At 38.9% G+C, this 21,681-nt stretch overlaps 1 non-coding gene across 1 annotated transcript; it reads left to right on the top strand.

Annotated features, from left to right (window-relative positions):
* Nucleotides 1–2,050: 2,050 nt before the first annotated feature.
* TRNAS-AGA (transfer RNA serine (anticodon AGA)) lies at nt 2,051–2,132 on the top strand. The gene has a single exon. It is a non-coding gene; the product is annotated as a tRNA-Ser (tRNA).
* The last annotated feature ends 19,549 nt before the right edge of the window (nt 2,133–21,681 follow it).

Genomic DNA, 21,681 nt, shown 5'->3' on the forward strand with positions numbered 1-21,681 from the left:
AAGAGCAGGTATCTTCCTGATTTATCGCCAATACTCTACCATTCACGAAGATCGAGTCTACACGGAATCTAAGTTGTGTGAAAACCCGTTTCGCACGAATTTCCCAGTTTACATCGAGATACATTTCTTGACAGAAGTTAGTTTTTAAAAATTTGTATTGGGGGAAAATGCGACGAGTTTTGAATACGTGACATGTCATTTTGCATACTTTGATCTCTCAGTAATTGAATGATAAGGGGAGTATAAGTATGGATGATGCTCGGGTCTGCCTTAGAAAACAAAAAAACCGCTTTCGTTTAAAATTTGTCATACGAAGCCCAGCCAGTTCGAAGGAAAGGAGTTGATTGTTTTCTGCATTTTCCATCAAACGGAGGTAACATTGTTTAGGATATGTATGGTCTGACATTTTCAATAATCGGATCCAAAGGCCCAGAATCATTTTTTTTTTCCAGGTCCACTGCAACCTGGAATTGTCCAAATTCTGCTCTTATCATATAGCCTGTTATTCGTCGCGGCAAAAGGAAAATCTTCCTGACAAATTTGTACAAAATAGTCTCCAGGTCAGTTAGATACATAGGGGACCAAACTGCGGCACCATACATAGCAGAGGTTAATACCAGACTAGAATAAAGACTATAAAAGCAGCCGAGATGGAAGATTGTTTAGACTTCGATAAAATTGACCAAACAGAAGCCGAAGCCGATTTGGCTTTTGCAGTCGATCTTAATTTTGCCAAGTGAAAACTCCTGGATGAAGAGAAAGGTATTCCTAATTAGGCTGACCATATTTCATCGACAGAAATACGGAACATTGGGATTCCAAATACGGGAAAATACGGGACATCGCCAATTATCGCCAAAAATGACACCAAAACCGAACAAAGTCGCCAAATATTGTTGAAATAACGGAGAAATCACAATGGCGGGAAATACAGCATTACTGCTAATTGCAGTGGATGAATTCCCCGAAAAAAATTTTTCACTAAGACAAATATGGAAGATTCATATACTCATTTATAGTTGTAGTTATCATAATATAATTTATAAGTTGAAAATAATTTCAATCTTTGACTTCAATAAAGAATAAAAATTCAAGTAGGCTTCGTGCAAAATACGGGAAAAACCGGGACACTTTTGCTACAAAGTCGGGACAGCCAAAAACACAGAAAATACCGGGACTGTCCCGGAAAATACGGGACGTATGGTCTATTCCTAATTATCATAATATAATTTATGAGTTGAAAAATAATTTCAATCCTTGACTTCAGTAAATAATAAAAATGCAAGTGGACGTCATGTAAAACACGGGAAAAACCGGAACACTTTTGCAAAAAAAGTCGGGGCGGTCAGAAAAAGAAAAGAAACCGGGACTGTCCCGGGAAATACAGGACGTATGGTCACGTTAGTGATTGGTAACTTTTCAACGATTTTAGTATGAGTTGGCAACTTTGCTTCCTTTTGGCGATAATTGGTCATATCCCGTATTTTTCAAAGCCCAATTTCCCGTATTTTTCTCGAGCAAATATGGTCAGCCAAGGCATGTAAGGCTTTGCACCCGGGAGGGAGGGTAAGCTCGAGCCGCCCACGCTAATTACTGTGCTAAATTTAAAGGAGGTGAACACGAAAAGGGGGTTGGAAGCATAGGATACCAACCAGGTTCGATATTAAAATTTCGGATTTCAAAAAAAATTTTCAAGTTTTTTTGCAACGCTGTCAGGAATTCCTCTTCCAACTAATCTTTTGACCATCTTAACATCAGAAATATTAGGAGGAGAAACCAATGACGTCATACCAATGAAAGTTGACACTTAAAATTCTAAAACTGTGCATGGACTTCCCCTTTTTCCTCTTGAGAGAAGAGAGTAAGAAATTCCACACTATTTCTCATTTCTTATCTCGGACAGGTGATAAGACGTACGTGACGGTGTGACGTAATTGAAAAAGAAGAACAAACACAACCATGCATGCGTACACGCGCATGACAGAAGCATAATCTCGACAGACAATCTTGTATGGTGAAACGGATTGCGGATAAGGCACCCACCGAACGTGCAGTCGTGGCCGAGTGGTTAAGGCGATGGACTAGAAATCCATTGGGGTCTCCCCGCGTAGGTTCGAATCCTACCGACTGCGTCAAAGTTTTTTTTTTTTTTTTTTTCGCTATTGCTGTAATTGGACTATAACCAATGGTGACCACACGTCCCGTATTTCCTACGACAGTCCCGGTTTTTTCCGACATTTTTTTTTTTGCAAAAATGTCCCGAGTTTTTTAAAACGAGAGAGAGGTGCACTTAAATTCGATACTTTCATCAAAACGTTGATATAGGGGTCATTCAAGTATTACGTCAGCATCGAAGGGGTTTCGGATTCGCTGACTTTTGATGACAAGGGGGGAAGGGGGGTTTTGAAGGTTGCTTACGTCATATCAAGCACCCTCTTTTTGAAGATATGAAATATTCTAAGCTGCTGACGGTGTGGGGGGGGGGGTCAAAAATGGATGAAAATCTGCTTACGTAATACTTGAATGGCCCCATATATGTAGGTGTAATTTTCATAACTTCATTAACTCATCATTTTTTTTTTTAGCACATTTGTCCCGTTTTTCAAGTTCATTTGGGTTTTTAAATGTTTACTAAAGTCGTGTGGGGACAGTGCCGTCTTAATGCATGGGGTCCACCCGGGCACGGCCCGGGGGGGGGGTCTCTCAGAAAAACGAGTAGTTGAATTTTTTGAGAATTTTTCAGGTAGGGCCTCAGAAAAATCACTTGGCCTGGGAAGGGGGCGGGGAGGGCTATGATGCTCTTAAGACGGTCCTGGTCCGTGGATACAAAGCGTTGTCATACTATATAAATTATATTATGATAAATTACGGCAAAAAATATATTTTCATCTCAGATATTTATCAGATTCAACGATTTTTCCGTAATTCTTCAGTAATTCCAACAAAAGAGTTGGTGATTGTGCCTACTTCTGACCATAGGCGGAGATAGACTTGGAAGTCGGGGGGGGGGGGATACGGTCATTATTGCTGGGGGGACGATGATGTGTCAATTCATTTATACATATATACATTAGATCAGTCGACTCCACCTTTGACGCTGGGGGCCCCCGTATCTCCGCCCATGCTTCTCATAACATTAGTTGATCACTGTCCAGCAATGTCCCGTATTTTATACTATTTAAGATCCCCGGTTAAATGAAATACGATCATCGGATCATTTGAATATATTTCTCGTGAAAAACGTCCCTTATTTCCCGACCCTTTTCAGGAATTATAGCAATAGTAATTACCGAATTTGCATTTAAGACAATACATTGCATTTTTTGGCAAAATTTAGTTTGTATCCCGTATTTAGGATCCCATTTTCCTCGATGATGTATGGGGAACCTTTGTATTAAAGGTGTAATCTTTTTTTGAAGCCATACCGTTGTAACCAATATCAATCACATCGGTCTAGCAATTATACAGGACATATCAGCTCAACGGGCTAAAACATGCTCTTTGCAATAATATCTCGGAATCCCTCCCCACGTATTAAGCAGCAAATGTTCATCACGCACGATAAAATATGATAAATGATAATAATGTAATCATTATGACTGTACGAAGCCCCATTATTCCCCTTTCGAATGGTACCCAAACATGCAGAGATCGTGAAATAATGTGATGGACTAGCTACAGTCGAATCCCGTTTTAACTAATACCGTTATAGCGAAAATCTCGCTTCAACGAACACTTTTCTAATCACCCCAGATAAGTTTACATGGGGACAATGCGAAAACCCGGAATTTCGTTATAACGAAGTTATTTCCCGGTCTCTTGGAGTTCGTTATAACGGGATTCGACTCGGCTCTGCCCGGGTTTTCTTCAATCATTGGTGGAAGGATTGAAAAAGTGACAAACCATTGTAAAGGCATATACACGTCTGAGACGCATTGCTAGGGAACCACGGTAACCAAAGTAAACGTCCCGATAGTGGTTGTTGAGACCCAAAAACCATTGTTGCCAGACAGTTTTTTGCCCAGCTCTGACCAGGGCCAATCCTAGAAATTCTGCCGCCTGAGGCCAAAAAAAAAATTGCCGCCCTTAAGATTATTACCTCTATTATCTTGATACAGTGGTTCACAAAGCGTTGGTCACGAACCCCCCCCCCTCCTTGGGGGGTAGAGGGGAGGGGGGAATAACGTTGATGATTTGAGATGTCGCGAGAGAATGTCCTAAATAAAAACGGCTGATGAGAGTAAATATGTTAAGTCTCTGTTGCTTGCGCTCTCCAAAAAAAACGCCCTCTACCGCCTTTGCTATTGTGATTCGACCGCACATTTTGCAATTAAAAATGCTGGTTTAGGGGTCTTGTATCACATCGTAAAAAAGTTTGTCCCATGAATATAGAATCACCCTGTATTACATGTGAGGAAACACATCAATGAACTGGAATCCCTTCCGCCACCTATCGAACAAAACTGATAAAATTCTTCGATTGGAATCAGCAATCGGATTTTGATTGATGTGTCGCATAAAAAAAAAGCAGAATGATATGATATCGGTCAATATTTTATAAGCAATAATATCAATTAAATCATCGAGTTAGCCCTGAAATTTGAAATACAGTTGATGTCTGTGTGAGGTAAAACAGCATTAAGAAAAACTTGCACAGTGTCGCCATTTAGGATGATTATAAATCAAAAAGAAAATGAAAGCCAAGGGCGGCCTATGATTTTGAGTTTTACAAACGCGATTTCACCACAAACAAACATCAACTGTTAAAATTTCGAGGCAAACTCGATGATCTAACTGATATTATTGCTTATAAAATACTAGGTGATCATACTGCTTTTTTTCATGCGATACATTAATCAAAATGCTGATTCCAATCGGAGAATTTTAACAGTTTTGTTCGATAGGTGGCGGAAGGGGGTTCCAGTTCATTGATATTTCTCACATATAATTATTTCCCCATTATAATTATGTATCTCTCTGTATAATTATTGTTAATATTTTTTAAAAGGGAAATTTTTTTTGCTGATGAAATTTCATTTTTACCCGTTTATTGGTTATGGGCCCAACGTGCTTAAGAAAGGTACTATTTTTGTCATGGTGAAAAGGTTCACAAAATATGGACGTTTAGGAGTCTGAGAATGACTGAGAATGCTTTCCCTGTAGACAGGAGTTTTTTTTGTGCGCAGGAAAAAAATTCCCCCCACATTGTATAAGGCAGCATGTTATTTTGCCATTCATCACAGATACCGAAATCATGTCAGCAGAGAAACAACAGGTTTATGCAAGTGAGATAAAAGACGATGTGCCCCCTATCTGGGGAAAAAAAGTTAAAGGCCACATTTCATGTAAGAATAAAACTTTTACTGCGAACATCTTGGTTCTCATCGTGCTCACTCCTACTTCCTTGAGCTGCCCCCCCCCCTAAGAGTGAGATCTTTCGTGGGGCTCTGTTGTGAATTTATAGTGTAAAAAAAGAGGTTTGTCTTGAGCCCTGTGCTAGACCCCTGCCATCCCTACCCTTATGAGGGCCATGATACTCACTAAAACCATTGAGCATGGGTGACCGATATATCGTTCTCAGGAGATATTCACCGACAACTCAGATGAGCACCCTATGATTCAATGATTAGCATCATGATTACTTCAGTCAAAGCCACACGTCAGAGTTCTTGTAAGGCAGTTTTGCTTCTATGTGGTGATAGTTATAATCAAAGCTCTTGATTCGTGATTATGCCTCCCAATAGGCTGACAGGGCTCCAACCTCGTGAGTTCCAACCATGAGTTCAACCGGGCATGGCACGGAGATCCATAGCCCACACATATCCCGCAGTAAGGGCCCCTCCCCCTAGGCTGAGATCTGTGGTGGGGCCTCCCAGGTCAGACTCTTAACGGGCCCCTCTCTAATACGAATTTGTAGTAAGAAAAATTTGTAGTCCGAGGGGAATCACATCAGGGCCCCTTCCCCGGCCAGTCAAACCCACCCCCTTTGTAGGGGCCACGTAGGGACCTCATTTGTATAGGAACTTCCACAATAAGATCTGACACACTGATTTATGACTATAAGTATGTAAATTAAGATATCGTGCTAGGCCCTCTTTCATTTTACTGTGGGGGTTATGATGTTGTTGGGATGGCAGTAGGGACACACACACACTTTTTTTACCGGATAAATATTAAAAAATTTGTTTGAGTTCTGTAGAACAGCTTCATTATCACCAAGGGGGTCCACGAGAAACTTTACGTTGGAGACCCCTGATATAGAGAAGAGATGTAGGTATACAGAGATTGGCTGTAAGAACATTCCGGAGCCAAACATCGCCACACTAGAGATTCTTCTAGTTTCTAGTGAAAAATATTTGTATCGGGCACGGTAGCCCAGGTCGATAAGATACTCGCCTAAAGTACCAAAGGATGTGCAGAGGTGTCGCGAGTTCGATACCCGGTTCGTCCTTGTCAGAAAACTTTCCTGACACAGGGGCACAGCAGAAACGGCGACATGACGATAGAAAAAATTGCTACCGCAGGGAGTCCCCCATCGGGGGGTTAGCGCACCAATCCCTCGACGAGTATAAAAAACAAGCCTGCCGTTTGGAATCGGCAATAAATTGTAGGTCCCGGTCTAATTAGCCCTCGTGTGCAGAAAATGATCGTGGTGTGACAAAAATGATCAAATGATCAAAATATTTGTATCCCAGAGAGAGATGATAGAGACGGCTTTTTTTCTCCGGCCGAAGAAACTGATGCTTCCTGGATATTATGCCACACGACCCTGCCTGCCTTCCTTACGTCACAGCGCGTGAAATAAGGAAGGCAGGGTCGCCGTGTCTCCAGTGGTGTAGATGGTGTGATGAATGAAACCACTGTCTTCAGTGAGAATCGTCCCGGGGCCTCAGGGCTGGAGCCCTGTCAGTCCAGCACCTCCTAGAGATAGAAGGCTTCCGCAGTCTGCTTGTGAAGTCAGCAAGTAGTCCATTTTCCCTCAGAATATTCAGGAGAAAAAAATTTCCCTGCTCGTGCCAGTATCGTCGTTGTGAGGGAAAAGAAATGATCGGGCTCAGAACTGGCGATTTCTACGCCCCACATACAATCACTACGCGGTATTTGTGAGCCAATCAGGAAGATTCTACGCCAAAATAAGAAGGAAACGAAATAGGATGCTATGCTTAAAAATGTGGCAAACTTTCTAAGTAGTCTGAATGACGTTTATGGCAAACAGTGCGGAGGCCTTCTATCTCTAGGAGGTGCTGGTCAGCCCCACCCTTGTGGGGGGGGGGGCACGGTAGGGGCAAATCGGGCTATTGCCCGGGGTGGCAAATTCGAAGAATGTGAGGTTAAGAAAATCATATCGTGCAAATGGGAGAAGGTTCGCAAAACCATGAATTCGCTTCTGTGTAGAGATCAAGGGCCAAAGTCAGTGAGTAACCAAAAAAAAAAAGTGACCTAGAAAGTGTGCAAGCATGCGAACGACTAAAAGAGCGACCCAAAGAGAGAGGGGTTAGGCAATGGCGTGACCAAAAGAGTGATCGATCTAGAGAGAGTGCGCAAATATGCGGGTTTAACCGAAACAGTGTGTAAGCACGGAAGTGACCAAAAGAGTGATCAAGAAAGTGTGTGAGTATGGGAGTGACCTATATAGAAAGCGAGGGACGAAAAGAGTAACGTAGAGAGTGTGGAAGCGTATGATCAACCAAAAGAGTGACAAAAGACTAATGCGCAGCGGTCTTTAGAGAGAGAGAGAGAGGCATATATTCAGAGGAAAGGGGGGAGGGGCGCAGGAAGCCTATATTGCCGTCCTAGGCCTAATTAAAGGCGTATCTAAAAAAACAACTAAGGAAACTGAGATATTGCCAATTTCCTTAGGATTTTAACAGTTTTTTGAGATATACATATATACGACTTATTTCTTTAGTGTTATTTTACTATTTCTAGATAAGATACGGCCTCCATGTTTAGGAATAATGTCAGGTAAGCCCACCAACATTGCGAAGCTAGAAAAACGTAAAAATGAAAAAAAAATTTGAGACACGCCTTTTTCAGGCTTAGGAGGGCAGTGTATAACTGACGTCAAATTTCAGGAATGATTGGTCAAGAAAATGAGATTGGAAAAAGAAGGATTGGAAGGAAGAAGACGGCAAGAATTCTAAAGCGCACAACAGGTGGTCAAGACCGCCGCCTAGTCGCCATCGGAGATGACCGTGGTACGACAGTCACGGCAAGTGCCACGCGATTTCGACACGAATTTCTCCCGAAGCCGCCTTCGCCATTCGGACGAATATTGGTGTCATTATCAACATTGCTGTCTTCGAATTCAAAATATATATATTAAAAAAAATGAATCTCGCAACTCACGTGAGAACGCGTTGGGATCGATACCGTAAAAAAGAGGTCAGTCCGACAATCAGCACCAACATATCGATCCGAACATTAGAGAAATAGAAGATAGTTATAGTAGAGAGGGAGAGAGACCTCACACCCACTACTCGTTCTTAATGGACATTTCCTGTCACCCACAAGGTCGCTGACAAAACTTACAGGATACTCTATTGAAAACTTCTAAATACAAGTAATATTGGCCGGTTAAGTCGTCATTTTTCTTCAGGCCCTTCCAGCTCTCATAGACAACAATGTCATTAAACCCTCGTTTACTCGTCGCTAATTTCGGTTAAGTCGTCACTATGAAAAAGTTTGAGAAAGAGGAACAGACTATTTTTATGGCTCCCATTAAAAAAAAGAGCTTATATTAAAAACATTGCCATGTGCTTAAAGGTCACCATAAAATCCTATATACCCAAACGGAACAGTTTAAGTAACGAAAGTTACGCTGGGGAAGTTCATTTGCCGACTAAGGTTTTTGGGGACTGTTCAAGCTAGATCCCATTTCTGCGTGTGCTTTACTGGAGGAACTGCAAGACACCCAGGCTCTGTCGCAAGAAGCAACGTAAGCACTTCGCCCCCGAGTGGGGGAAGGGACCAAGGCATGGCCCCCACATGGGAGGGGGCTGACAGGGCTCTAGCCCTGAGGCCCGGGACAATTCTAATCATTTTTTGACTTTTCACTCTATAAATTAACTATAGATAATTCTATATAACTATAGAAGGGCCCTCGAAAAGTCTGACCGGGGCATCGCAAAAGATCCCAGCCTAGGGGCCCTGATCTAAGATGTGGGGGCCATGGACCAAGGCATCTCCGGCAAAACCAAAATTTATTGATACGTCAAAGATTACATATAGTGCAAGAAAATCAAAAAATTATGTGAATCAAATTAATCAAGTTCAAGTCAAAGTGCAACGCGGGTACGGATAATAAATTATCATAGAAAGCATGGACTCTACCAATTTAGGGCTTGAAATTTAAACAAAATATCTTTGTTTAAAAAAATCAGTGATTCTTTCCCAAGTTGAAGTCTTCTGTTTACTTTTCCCTGCCCAGGGCCAGTCCACGAAGTCAAAAGTGTTCGAGATTACTTTGTAGTTGCATCATGAACTACTGATGAAGAATTAAAATACTAAAATTTTTTAAATTTGATGTCTATGTAAAATTAATGTGCAATAGAGAGTTCAGTTCTATTATGAAGTAAAGCTACTTATAGCTTTAGACTAACAGTTGCTCTGTTAGTGTAAATTAAAAATTACTAGTATAAATCAAAGTGTACAGTACATTTCACCACAAGAATTTAAGCAATAAGAGATAAAAAAGATAAAATATTGCTATTATTATTTCTTTCGCAATCTATAAATTTTATTAATATTGTTACTTTGATTCATACTTTAATAAATGCCATATTACTTTAAATTTATACGATTTTCACAACATTGCACATTAAAACTGACGGAACTCCGCTTAAGCCGTCATAATTTTTCGAAAACTTGAGGTGACGACTTATCGAGGTTTTACTGTATTTCTTTCATTCGTTCTGGAATGTTTCTTCCATCAATTCTCGTATTGTTTCTTTCATTAGTTCTGAAAAAATTCTTTTCATCAGGTCTGGAATAATTGATTTCATTAGTTCTGGACTAATCCCTTTCATTAGTGCTTGAATAATTCCTTTCACTAGTTCTTTAAAAATTACTTTCATTAGTTCTTTAATAATTCATTTCATTAGTTCTTTAATAATTCCTTTAATTAGTTATTTAATAATTCATTTAATTAGTTATTTAATAATTCCTTTATTAGTTATTTAATAATTCCTTTAATTAGTTCTGGAAAATTCTTGTCACCAGTTCTGGACTAATTATTTTCATTAGTTTCTTGAAAATAATTCCTTTCACTAGTTCTTTAATAATTAATTTCATTAGTTATTTAAAATAATTAATTTCATTAGTTATTCAAATAATTCCTTTCATTAGTTATTCAAATAATTCCTTTCATTAGTTATTCAAATAATTCCTTTCATTAGTTATTCAAATAATTCCTTTCATTAGTTCTGGACAAATTCTTTTCATTAGTTCTGGAAAATAATTCCTTTCACTAGTTCTTTTAATAATTAATTTCATTAGTTATTTAAAATAATTAATTTCATTAGTTACTTAAAATAATTAATTTCATTAGTTACTTAAAATAATTAATTTCATTAGTTACTTAAAATAATTAATTTCATTAGTTATTTAATAATTCCTTTCATTAGTCATTTAATAATTCTTTTCATCAGTTATGAAATAATTCCTAGTGAAAAAAATTATTTTAAAACTAATGAGAGAGAAAATTGATAATTAATAAAAGAAATAATTTCAGAGTCTTCAATTATTTTTGTTTTTAACTCGGATTCCCCCCCCCCAATAGCCCACTTCAATCAAGATGTCACTAAATTACATGTTTTGGTAGCCCGCGGGCTTCGTGGGCATTTCCAATTCGGCCCGCCGCGCCGTGTCTGACAGGTTGAAGGCCTCTGGTTTCGTGTGTTTGCATTTTTACGTAGATACTTTCACAGCATTACTGTACATCCTGAAAAACAATGTACGACTTTTCTCCGGACGCCGATGTCCCCCCCCCCCCCAAAAAAAAATATATATAACCAGAATATAATAATTCTGCCATTGGCCAAACTGGCAGGGGTGGCTCGAGCTGACCGGCCGCCTGGGTGCAAAGTCGCCATGTGCCGCCCCAAGAGGCTGAAATAGTTTTTGCCCGGGGGAATCTGGGATGAACCTAATTTTTTAACCGTCCGAAGCCGTGCACATAGTTTACCCATTAAAATGTACTTGACCATACGTCCAGCTTTCAAAGAAACTGACATATATTTTAGTCCCGTTATTTCACCGTTCTCAAAGGGGCGTTCTGGTGCCCAGGCATTGGCAAGTGAGAACCCGAATTCTTTGGGGTGAAATTACTGGGTGACGGCGCCAAAATACACACTTGCCCAGTGCAATAGAAACCATTCTTATATCAGGTATTGCGACCCCATGCTCTGTCTGTTCCCTCAAGTTTTAACAACATTTTCATAGTCAAGTCATGGCTCAAAAGAGTGACAGCATGTGGTGCCTTGTGAATTTTTATTATTGCAGAATTTTAAAGATTTATGTGCCTAAACAAAAGACTAGGCTGCCGCCCCTTCCAAGCAGCCACCCGGGTGCACCGAACCCCTTGCCCCCATCCATCGCTATGAATTCTGGGATTTTTACTCTCATGAATTCTGGGATTTTTACTCTCATGAATTCTGGGATTTTTACTCTCATTAATTCTGGGATTTTTAATCTAATGAATTCTGAGATTTTTAATCTAATAAATTCTAGGATTTTTAATCTAATAAATTCTAGGATTTTTAATCTAATGAATTCTGTGGGATCATTAGATTAAAAATCTCATATAATTGAATTCTAGGATTTTTTCTAATTAATTCCGGATTTTCATCAATTCTGGGGTTTTTCCCTCATTAATTCTGAGATTTTTAATCTAATAAATTCTGAGATTTTTAATCTAATAAATTCTGAGATTTTTTATCTAATAAATTCTGAGATGTTTTCTCTCATTAATTCTGAAATATTTACTCATAATAATTCTGAATTTTCATTAATTATGAGATTTTTTACTGTCATTAATTTTGACACATTAATTCTCAGATTTTTGCTCTCGATTCTGGGATTTCTGTCTTTCATCAATTCTGAACTTTCATCAGTTCTGAGATTTTTACTCTCATTAATTCTGAGATTTTTTTCTCATTGATTCTGGATTTAAAAACTCTGGACCTAACTTTCTCCCCTTAACTCTGGATTTTCACCAATTCTGCGATTTTCTCTCTCATTAATTCTGAATTTTCATTGGTGAGTAGATATTTTTCAGCATTCGAGTATATTCTGTGATATTGCATGAATTGGATGCCTGTGATTCCCCTCCCCGCTCCGCAAAAAACCTATATAAAATCGTGTCGAAGGATCCACGAAATTATTTCGCACACGGCTCGGCGTCGAAAAAGGGCGCCCCAGGGCCGGATTAAGATGGTTGATGAAGGCCCTAAGCACTTAAGTAATTCGATACCCCCCCCCAACCCGAAATATTGAATCTGTCAATTGAAAAAAACAATGGGGGAGGGGCATTATCTCCGCCCATGGTCCTTATTCTGCAAAAACTTACTCGGTACCTTCTCAACGCATAGCATCACCCGGGCACGCCTCGTGGTATTAGGTGCAGAGATATTGGATCCTCACGGCAATTTAGATCTGGGTACGATTTTCAAAAGAATACGTTGTGAATTAAAATGTAGGCATTATTAGCTGGGAGGGGGGGGGCGGTCTTGGAAAAATCACTTTGCATTCGAACGTGAACTCTTGTTTACAATATTATTAGTTTCTCTGGGTTTGAGATTTCAATATTGTTGCTGCGGCCATAGTATATATGCCTCTCATCTTGTATTCAAAGAGGAATTTCTCAAGATACTATAATTTCCAATATGGGGTCATTCAAGTATTACGTTAGCATCGGGGGGGGGGGGGGGGTTTCGGATTTGCTGACTTTTGATGACAGGGGGTTTGAAGGTTGCTTGTTGCTTACGTCATCAACCATCCCTTTTTGAAGATGTGAAATATTCTAAGCTGCTGACGAAATTTTTGGGTGGGGGAGGGGGTAAAAAATGGTTGAAAATCTGCTTACGCGTAATACTTGAATGGCCCCTATGATCTCATGAGGATTTTTCTACCGAATAGTTGATACTGGGAAGAAAATTGTACATTAAAAAATAAAATACAATTCGATGCCCCTTTTCTCTTGATGCCCTGAGCACGTGACCCTGGTCCGAACATAATTTTCCGAAGAATGAAGTGCAAGCAGACGACGAAAGCTTCTTCTCCCTGGCAGACGACAGTCTTTGATCGTTTGTTATTACTTCCATTCTCCTTATTTTCTCACAGAAAGAAAAAAAAAAAGAAGAAAAAGAAAGAGCAGAGAAAAAACAAAACAAAAAGTAACCACTCGGAAATTGTCATTAACTCGTAGTTTTTCTCTTCCTTTTTTTATTTTATTTCTGTTTTACTCTCGAAGCAGACGAGAGTTTTGACCCATTTATGAACTGGGTCAAAACTTCTCCGGGGTTGAAGCCGTCCGTGCGTGTCTACAGCTCATTTAGGTTCTGTTCAGTTACTGGGTCATAGATTATCGTTATTAAAGCCGCCATAGTATTGTGCTGCTACGCGCACACGAAAGAGGGAAAACAAGAAAAAACGGATCAATTTACTCCTTTTCTGGTTTTTGTTTTGCCGAAAACGCGACGGTTCCCACCACTTCTCGGTATAATTTTAGTAAATAAAGGACCACGTGGATTGTTTTATTTGCATATTTGCCTTTTTTTCTTTTTCTTCTCCGAGAGTGACGCGTGCTGCGGACTATAAACAAATCGATTGTTAATTGGGTCTTTTTTTTTGTGACCGCGCAGAAACGTCGAAAAATTGACTGTCGTCTGGTTTTGCTGTTCTTTATTTCTCGAATCTTGATTGGTGGTCTCTTTGCCGAGTTTCGCAAGTTGTTTAATTGAATCGATGTAATTCGAAAATATTGGAATACGCACAATAGACGTAATTGGGAGAAAAGTGTGCCGCATTCAACAATCGTTTCAACGAAAGAAAAATCAAAGAATTGGTGTCGAGCTGAATTGTAGCGGAAAATTAAAATCGTGTCGTGTGTTAGTCTCGAAAAATATTTAACAATACCGTTATATTAATTATACAGTCAACCCTTAGTTTACGAACGGTTTGGTTTTGCGAGCAATTGTGTTTGCGGACACGCAAGCCGGCGAAAAAGAAACCATACGAACAAGCAAAACAGACTGAATTCTTAGGATGTTTGTTTCAAAAGCACTCGTTCCCGAATACGAATCCACTTATCCAGCCCCTGATATCAAAGAAGGTCATTTCAAAACTTTATAAAAGCTCTAAACCAGTGTTTCTTAACCTTTTTCAGCTCATGGCCCGGCCCCCTATGGATCACATTTTGTTCTCGTGGCCCCCTGTCCTATCCAGGGCCCCCCTCTACCCTCATCAAAGATTGAGATACTTTCTATTTTTTTTTATTATGAATGAAATTTTAATAAATCAGATCAATCTCTGGAATCCTGGCTAGGCACGGACCCAAAAATGGCGGATTATCATGTCTCCCAGGAGTCAAATTATATGTTAAAAAATAGTATGTGTGAAATACGGTACGATCCAACGAACATGCACGATAAATCGACCCTCCCAATACATCAACCGTTGCTCTGGCGGCCCTCCATACTTAGCTGGAAGTAACAGATGAAAATCATAGTACCAGATCCCATATAGTGCAGTCCCCCCCTCCCTCCATTATGGGCATGAAGACCCGGGTCATTCATAACTATTCAGTTTTTAATCCATTTTGATCGAATAACGTATAGGTAGAAAGAGGGAAATCTCGAGTTTCACGCAGTTGCCGACAGGTAGCGCTAACGCTGTTCCCTTCGGGCCGCCAGTCCAGTGTTTATCAAGATGGCGACTGCGCAACAGAAATCGTTTTTTGTCCCAAGCTTCGCGAAGTGCGCGAGTCCGTAACAATTGTTCATCGTGCTTTTCGTCGACAATACCCTGGTCATTGATCAGAGCATTAGGCGACAATGTAAACAATTCCGAGGCACGGGTTGTCTGTCTAAACGGATATCCCCTGGCCGTACCCGAATGCCAGACGAACGAAAACGTGGAGCGCATCCGACCAGCACCTACTAGAGATAGAAGGCCTCCGCAGTCTCCTTATTAGTTAGTAGTAGTCCATTTTCCCTCAGAATATTTAGGGGGAAAAAAATTCCCTGCTCGTGCCAGTATCATCGTTGTGAGGGAAAAGAAATGATCGGGCACAGAATTGGCGATTTTTCTATGCCCCCACATCCAATCACAATGCGGTATTTGAGAGCCAATCAGGAAGATTCTACACTAAAGTAAGAAGAAACGAAATAGGATGCTGTATTTCAAAATGTGGCAAACTTGCTAGGTAGTCTGAATGACGTTTATGGCAACCCGTGCGGAGAATTTCCATCTCTAGGAGGTGCTGATCCGACAGAGTTTCGCACGTAGTCCACGGAACGCAGTGAATGCAAACATGCTCGCAAAAGTTTGGGACGAATTCGACTACCGTATGCAGACATATGCCGCGCATCCCAAGGTGGACATAAAGTAATTGAGCACCTTTAATTTGACTTGTACAAAAACTACGTTCAATATTTTTCGTACTATACGCATTTCGAATCGGGCGATTCTTTTTGAAACATCCTGTATTAGGGGCCGTTCAAGTATTACGCCATCAACCACCCTTTATGAAGATATGAAATATTCTTAATGACGTCTTAGGGGCCGTTCAAGTATTACGTAAGCAAATTTTTAGTCATTTTTGACTCCCTCCCACCCCTTGTCAGCAAAATTTCGTCATCAGCTCTGCCCTTCTGAATTCTAACTCATATGTTCATAAAGGGTGGTTAATGACTTAAGCATTATCCAAACCCTCCTCCCCCCTTGTCATCAAAAGTCAGCAAATCGGAAACCCCCCACCCCCATCGATGATGACGTAATACTTGAACGGGCCCTTACTCGCGTGAGCCAAAAACGAGGAAAACCTTTCGATAGTTTGTGGGCACTTGATCCCCCCCCCACTATTGATAAGTACCCTACAGAGCCATTTTAGTGATCTCTAAATGTTTCGCGGATCCAAGTGCTCTGGAAATGTGTCCGTGCCGCTTAAGTGCTTTCGAACTGTGCCACGCGTCACTTAAATAATCTGAGAATGCGCCGCGGGTAACTTGAGTGATGTAGAACCGCACTTGGGTGGGGGGGGAGCCTACTTAAGTGCTCTGAAACTACGTCACATGTCACTCAAGGGATGTCTAAATGTGTCACGAATCGCTTAAGTGCTCTGGAACTGTGTCCCGGGTCATTTAAGTGATCTGAAAATATGCCACGGGCCGCTTCAATGTTCCGGAATTGTACCACGAGACACTTAAGCGATCTGTAAATGCGCCGCTTAGTTCACTTTTCCAAAATTAGGTTTGAAGAGGGCAGGCCGCATCAGATAACCACCCCGAGGCCATATTTGGTCCGCTGGCCAAGGACCTTTATGCGATTTATCATTATATAGCTTAGGGCGGGGGTCACAATGAATTTACTAAAGATAAATTTTGAGTTCATAACCTTCAAAATGGCATTGAAATTAACATAAATTTATTATAATAACATACAAAAGGTATTTTTTTCCAGAATTTCAATTAAAAATTTATTTTTTTGCCATGACAAAAATGCATTTTTGATCGTGGGGGGGGGGCACGAGCCTCCCCCCATGCCCCCTTTCCCCCGTGTACGTCTCTGATGCCACCAATATGCGTTAGGATTCGAAGGGTCAGAGCTGATGACGAAATTTTGCTGATAAGAGGGGGGGGGAGAGGGGGTCAAAAATGGCTAGAAAATTTGCTTACGTAATACTTGAACGGCCCCTTACCCATGGCCCCCACATCCTGAAGCAGGGCCCCTAGGCTGGGATCTTTTACGGGCCCCCCGACCAGACTTTCACGGGGCCCCCTTTATAATGAATTTACAGTGTGAAAAAACAAAAAAATGATTAAAATCCTCCCGGGCCCCAGGGCTGGAGCCTTGTCAGCCCACCCCTTGTGCGGGCCATGCCCTTACCTTTATCGATTTTTAAAAATTCGCAAATTTCTCTGCATGTTTATGGAAACCAAAGTATTGCCACCTTGCGTATGGCTGAATAGGAAAATCATAAATGAAAATAAAATATTTAACAATCGTCCAGCTAAGTCCTATTACGTCAGCAGATTTTTAGCCATTTCCGAACCCCTCCTCCCCTTTTTCTCGTCAGCAAAACACTGACCCCCCCTCCACTTGTCAGCAAAATTTCCTCTCAGCGCAGCTTATAGAATATTTCTTATTTTCAAAAAATGGTGGTTGATGACGTAAGCAAACCTTCGAACCTCTCCGCTTTGCCATCAAAAGTCAGCAAATCCGAACCCCCCCCCCCCCCCTTCAGCAAAAGCTGACCAAGAACCGAAACTTGCCAAGGGGAAAAGAAACAAAAACTCCAGCTGAACCATTCCCAAATGAGAAATAGCCCAATGTTGGCCATACGTCCCGTATTTCCTGGGACAGTCCCGGTATTTTCTGTTTTTTTGGCCGTCCCGGTTTTCCCCGTATTTTACACGAAGCGCCTACTTGAATTTTTTTTCTTTATTGAAGTCAAAGATTGACATTATTCTTCAACTCATAAATTATTTTATGATAATTACAACTATACATGAGAATATTAATCTCCCACATTTACCTTGTTGAACGTTTTTTTTTTGTTTTTTTTTCGTGGAATACATTTTAATCCACTGCAATTTGCAGTAATGCATCGTCGTTTTTGGTGATAATTGGCGATGTCCCGTATTTGAATTTTCAATGTCCCGTACTTCTCTCGAAGAAATATGGTCAGCATATCAATGTTAAAGGAATCTGTCAACACAAACCTACAGTGAAAGTCAGGGGGGAGGGGTGTAGATGGAGATCAGTAAATGTATTGTCATGAAAGCACGTTTCGGAACGCTGGTTTCGGTTTTAATTAGGCGATATTGACTTTTAACAATGCTCCACATAAAAAAAAATATTATACAAATATGGGGTAACCATACGTCCCGTATTTCTCCGGACAGTCCCAATTTTTTTCCGTTTATTTGGCTGTCCCGACTTTTTTGCAAAAATGTCCCGGTTTTTCCCGTATTTTCAACGAAGCCAACTTAACTTTTTATTCTCTCTTCTCCCTCTTCAAATCATTGATTAAAATAAATCTTCCCAACTCAGTATTCATCTCACATGTTTGTTAACTCACTGCAATTAGAGGTGGCGCTTCGTTTCGTTATTGGCGATTTTTCTACGATTTTAGCAAGAGTTGGCAACTTTGCTTACTTTTACCATTATTTTTTGCGCTAATTGGCAATGCCCCGTATTTCGAAGCTCAATTTCCCGTATTTATCTCGAGCAGATATGGTCAGTCTATACAATTATTTATTTATTATATGCATATATATATTTTTATGCACTCGGTATGTGAGATGGAAGGGTAGCGAGATAGGTGTAGGCTCCTTGATTTTCGTATACAGGGTGATTAAGAAAGAATCATCCGATTTCAAAATGATTCTACACTTGAAATCAACCATTGACAAAAATTGTTCATAAAATGTAGTCGTTTTCTCCCCTTATACAGGGTTATTCAGAAAAGATGGGGGAAAAACTTTTAAGACGCGATAGTACACACCAATACAAACAATTGTCATCAAAGAATTCAGGGTCTAACATGAAACGGCCACTCCGCAAATCGTTAAAACGGCATTCCCGTTGAAATTTATCGGGAGAAAGAAAGAACACCATGCATGCATGCAAATGTAACCCGGAGGAAATACGCCAAGTATTTTCATACTGAAATGCATGTCTGCTTCTTTCAGTATTACTAAAGTGCGCCATTACCCCGTACGTTACAACTGTTAGAACGGTTGCACGCCGGAATAACTTCACAGGGCTGGCGTCCGCGCCTTTTATTCACTGTGACGAAGATTTGCATACGGTTTCTTCTTCCTCCCGATAAATTTCAACAGTAATAACAACGTTTTAACGTTAGCGGAGCGGCCCCGTTTCATGTTAGACCACATGCATTCTTTAATGACAGTTGTTTGTATTGGTGCGTACTAATACGTCTTAAAGTTTTCCCCCAACTTTTCTGAATCACCCTGTGTTCACATACGTTACTTATCATTCTGTGAATTACAATTTTGAAGAAATACACTGTACAATTTTGTACAACAATTCAATTTTCGATATTAATAATGTGTTAAAGATGTCTACAAAAGAAAAAAGAAACCAACAGATATAGTGAAACAATGATATCCTAGAAGATAAATAAACAATGGGATGCCTGAAAAAAATAGAGTATGCTTTTTTGAGAAAAGATCTCAACAATGCTATACAATATTTTCGTTCGCTTGAAAGATAGGTAATCCTTAAAAGTATCATTAAAGCTAAAAGGAAATTTGAGAAATAAATTCGAAAATTTGAACAATTCATCGGAAAATCAAATTCTGTTTTTCTGGAACATTGAATTCAATAATGGATTCTTGAGAAAACCCATTGTTTTCATAACTTAATCAAATCCACAAATGTTACAATCAAATAATTAAATTCCGGGGAAAAAAAATTTGAATACTTGAACTCTGTAGAGATGAAATATGAAATGAGTACTTTTTATTCCTGAAAAAAAATGATCAACAATGACGATTTTAGTCAGTTTGTGCTCCCATAACAATGGAAAGTATAACAAAGAGTGAATTAAGAAATTACAACTATTATAACTATGATATTGTCACCTTCCTCAGAGGAAGTTCGGATTTGGAAACAATAAATTCAACAATGAAATTCAGAGCGGCAGTTGAATTTTTTCAATTATAAAAACTTTGACAAATACAAAAAAAAAAGTTAAATTTTACTATTGTATTGTTATAGACGTTTCTCTCTCAAACGAAATATTCTTAGAGACGGGTAAATTCAATAACAATAATAATAGATATAAAGATAGAATTTAAACAATTATATCTTCGCCGAAAAAGAGGGTATCAACAGTCGTAATTCTGAAAAAAAATCAGGAATATGAAATATTTAAAAAACAAACGGAATTAAACAATTTTGGATAATGGGATTCAACAATGAAAATTTCTGGAAAATGGAATTCAACAATGAAAATTTCTGGAAAATGGAATTCAACAATGAAAATTTCTGGAAAATGGAATTCAACAATGAAATTTTTTGGGAAATTCAATTTAACAATGAAATTTTTTGGGAAATTCAATTTAACAATGAAATTTTTTGGGAAATTCAATTTAACAATGAAATTTTTTGGGAAATTCAATTTAACAATGAAATTTTTTGGGAAATTCAATTTAACAATGAAAATTTCTGGGGGGGGGGGAAATAAAATTCACCAATGAAATTTTTTTTTTGTGTGTGTGTAAAAATGGAATTAAACAATGAGAAAAATTAAAATTCAAATAGTATACAAATTCATTAAACTTCAATTTGACAATTGAAGAGTGAAACAAATCCTTGAAAATTTATTGAATTCAACTGTGAAACATCCTTTAAAATTGATTTTAACAATGAAGGAAATTCTTTAAAATTTGTCAAACAATGAAACAAATTCTTTAAAATTTGTCAAACAATGAAACAAATTCTTTAAAATTTGTCAAACAATGAAACAAATTCTTTAAAATTTGTCAAACAATGAAACAAATTCTTTAAAATGTAATACAACAATGAAACAAGTTCTCGAAAATATAATACAACAATGAAACAAATTCTCGAAAATATAATACATCAATGAAACAAATTCTCGAACATATAATACAACAATGAAACAAATTCTCGAACATATAATACAACAATGACATATAATACAACAAATTCTTTAAAATGTAATTCAACAACGAAACAAATTATTAAATTCGACAATTAAAACATTCCTCACAATATAATTCAAGAGGGAAGAAATTCATTATAATGGAATTTAATGATGAAAAATTCCCAAAAAAAAAAAAACAACAAAAACTGAATTCAACAGCGAAAAAATCAATTTTTTAAAACACTGAATTCAACAAGATTCTCCAAAATTGAATTCAAATTCAAAAAAAAATTCAATTGAACGATTCAAAAAAAAAAAACGAAATTAAAATAAAAAACAATAGAATTCTGCGAAGGATTTCCCAACGCCAAACGGTTTTTGAAAAAGAAAAGAAATTGTTAACTTTTGTGATGGACTGACAACGACGAAATGAATTCAACAATGAAAAACTGTTTACAGAAAACTCTTGAAAGCAACAGGTGATAACTCAACGACAAAGTTCTCGGAATAACTCGAATCTACAGCAATGACCTGTCATCATCGTGAAGGAAAAGTTCGTTTCCACCATCGATTGCAAAAAGTGTTTCGAGACAACCTTGATCTTTCTCAAAGATCTTCCACAAGAACAATCAAGATCATCAATTTAACGGGAAGACGCTCATTTCAAGGGGAAACCGTGCGCGCGGTCACGAATCCCTGTCTTATCATCTTTTTTCTGTGGGAGAGCAGACGACAGACAGAATGTACAGTGTTCCCACAATCGACTGACGGTTTTCAAAATGGGAAAGCGGGAAAACGGTGACGAAGTCATTCTTGAGGAATGT

The sequence above is a fragment of the Pholcus phalangioides genome, unplaced genomic scaffold (assembly GCF_987345545.1).
Source record: "Pholcus phalangioides strain wild (caught in Gottingen) unplaced genomic scaffold, Ppha-v1.0 ptg000028l_1, whole genome shotgun sequence".
In the NCBI taxonomy this organism is placed as follows: domain Eukaryota; kingdom Metazoa; phylum Arthropoda; class Arachnida; order Araneae; family Pholcidae; genus Pholcus; species Pholcus phalangioides.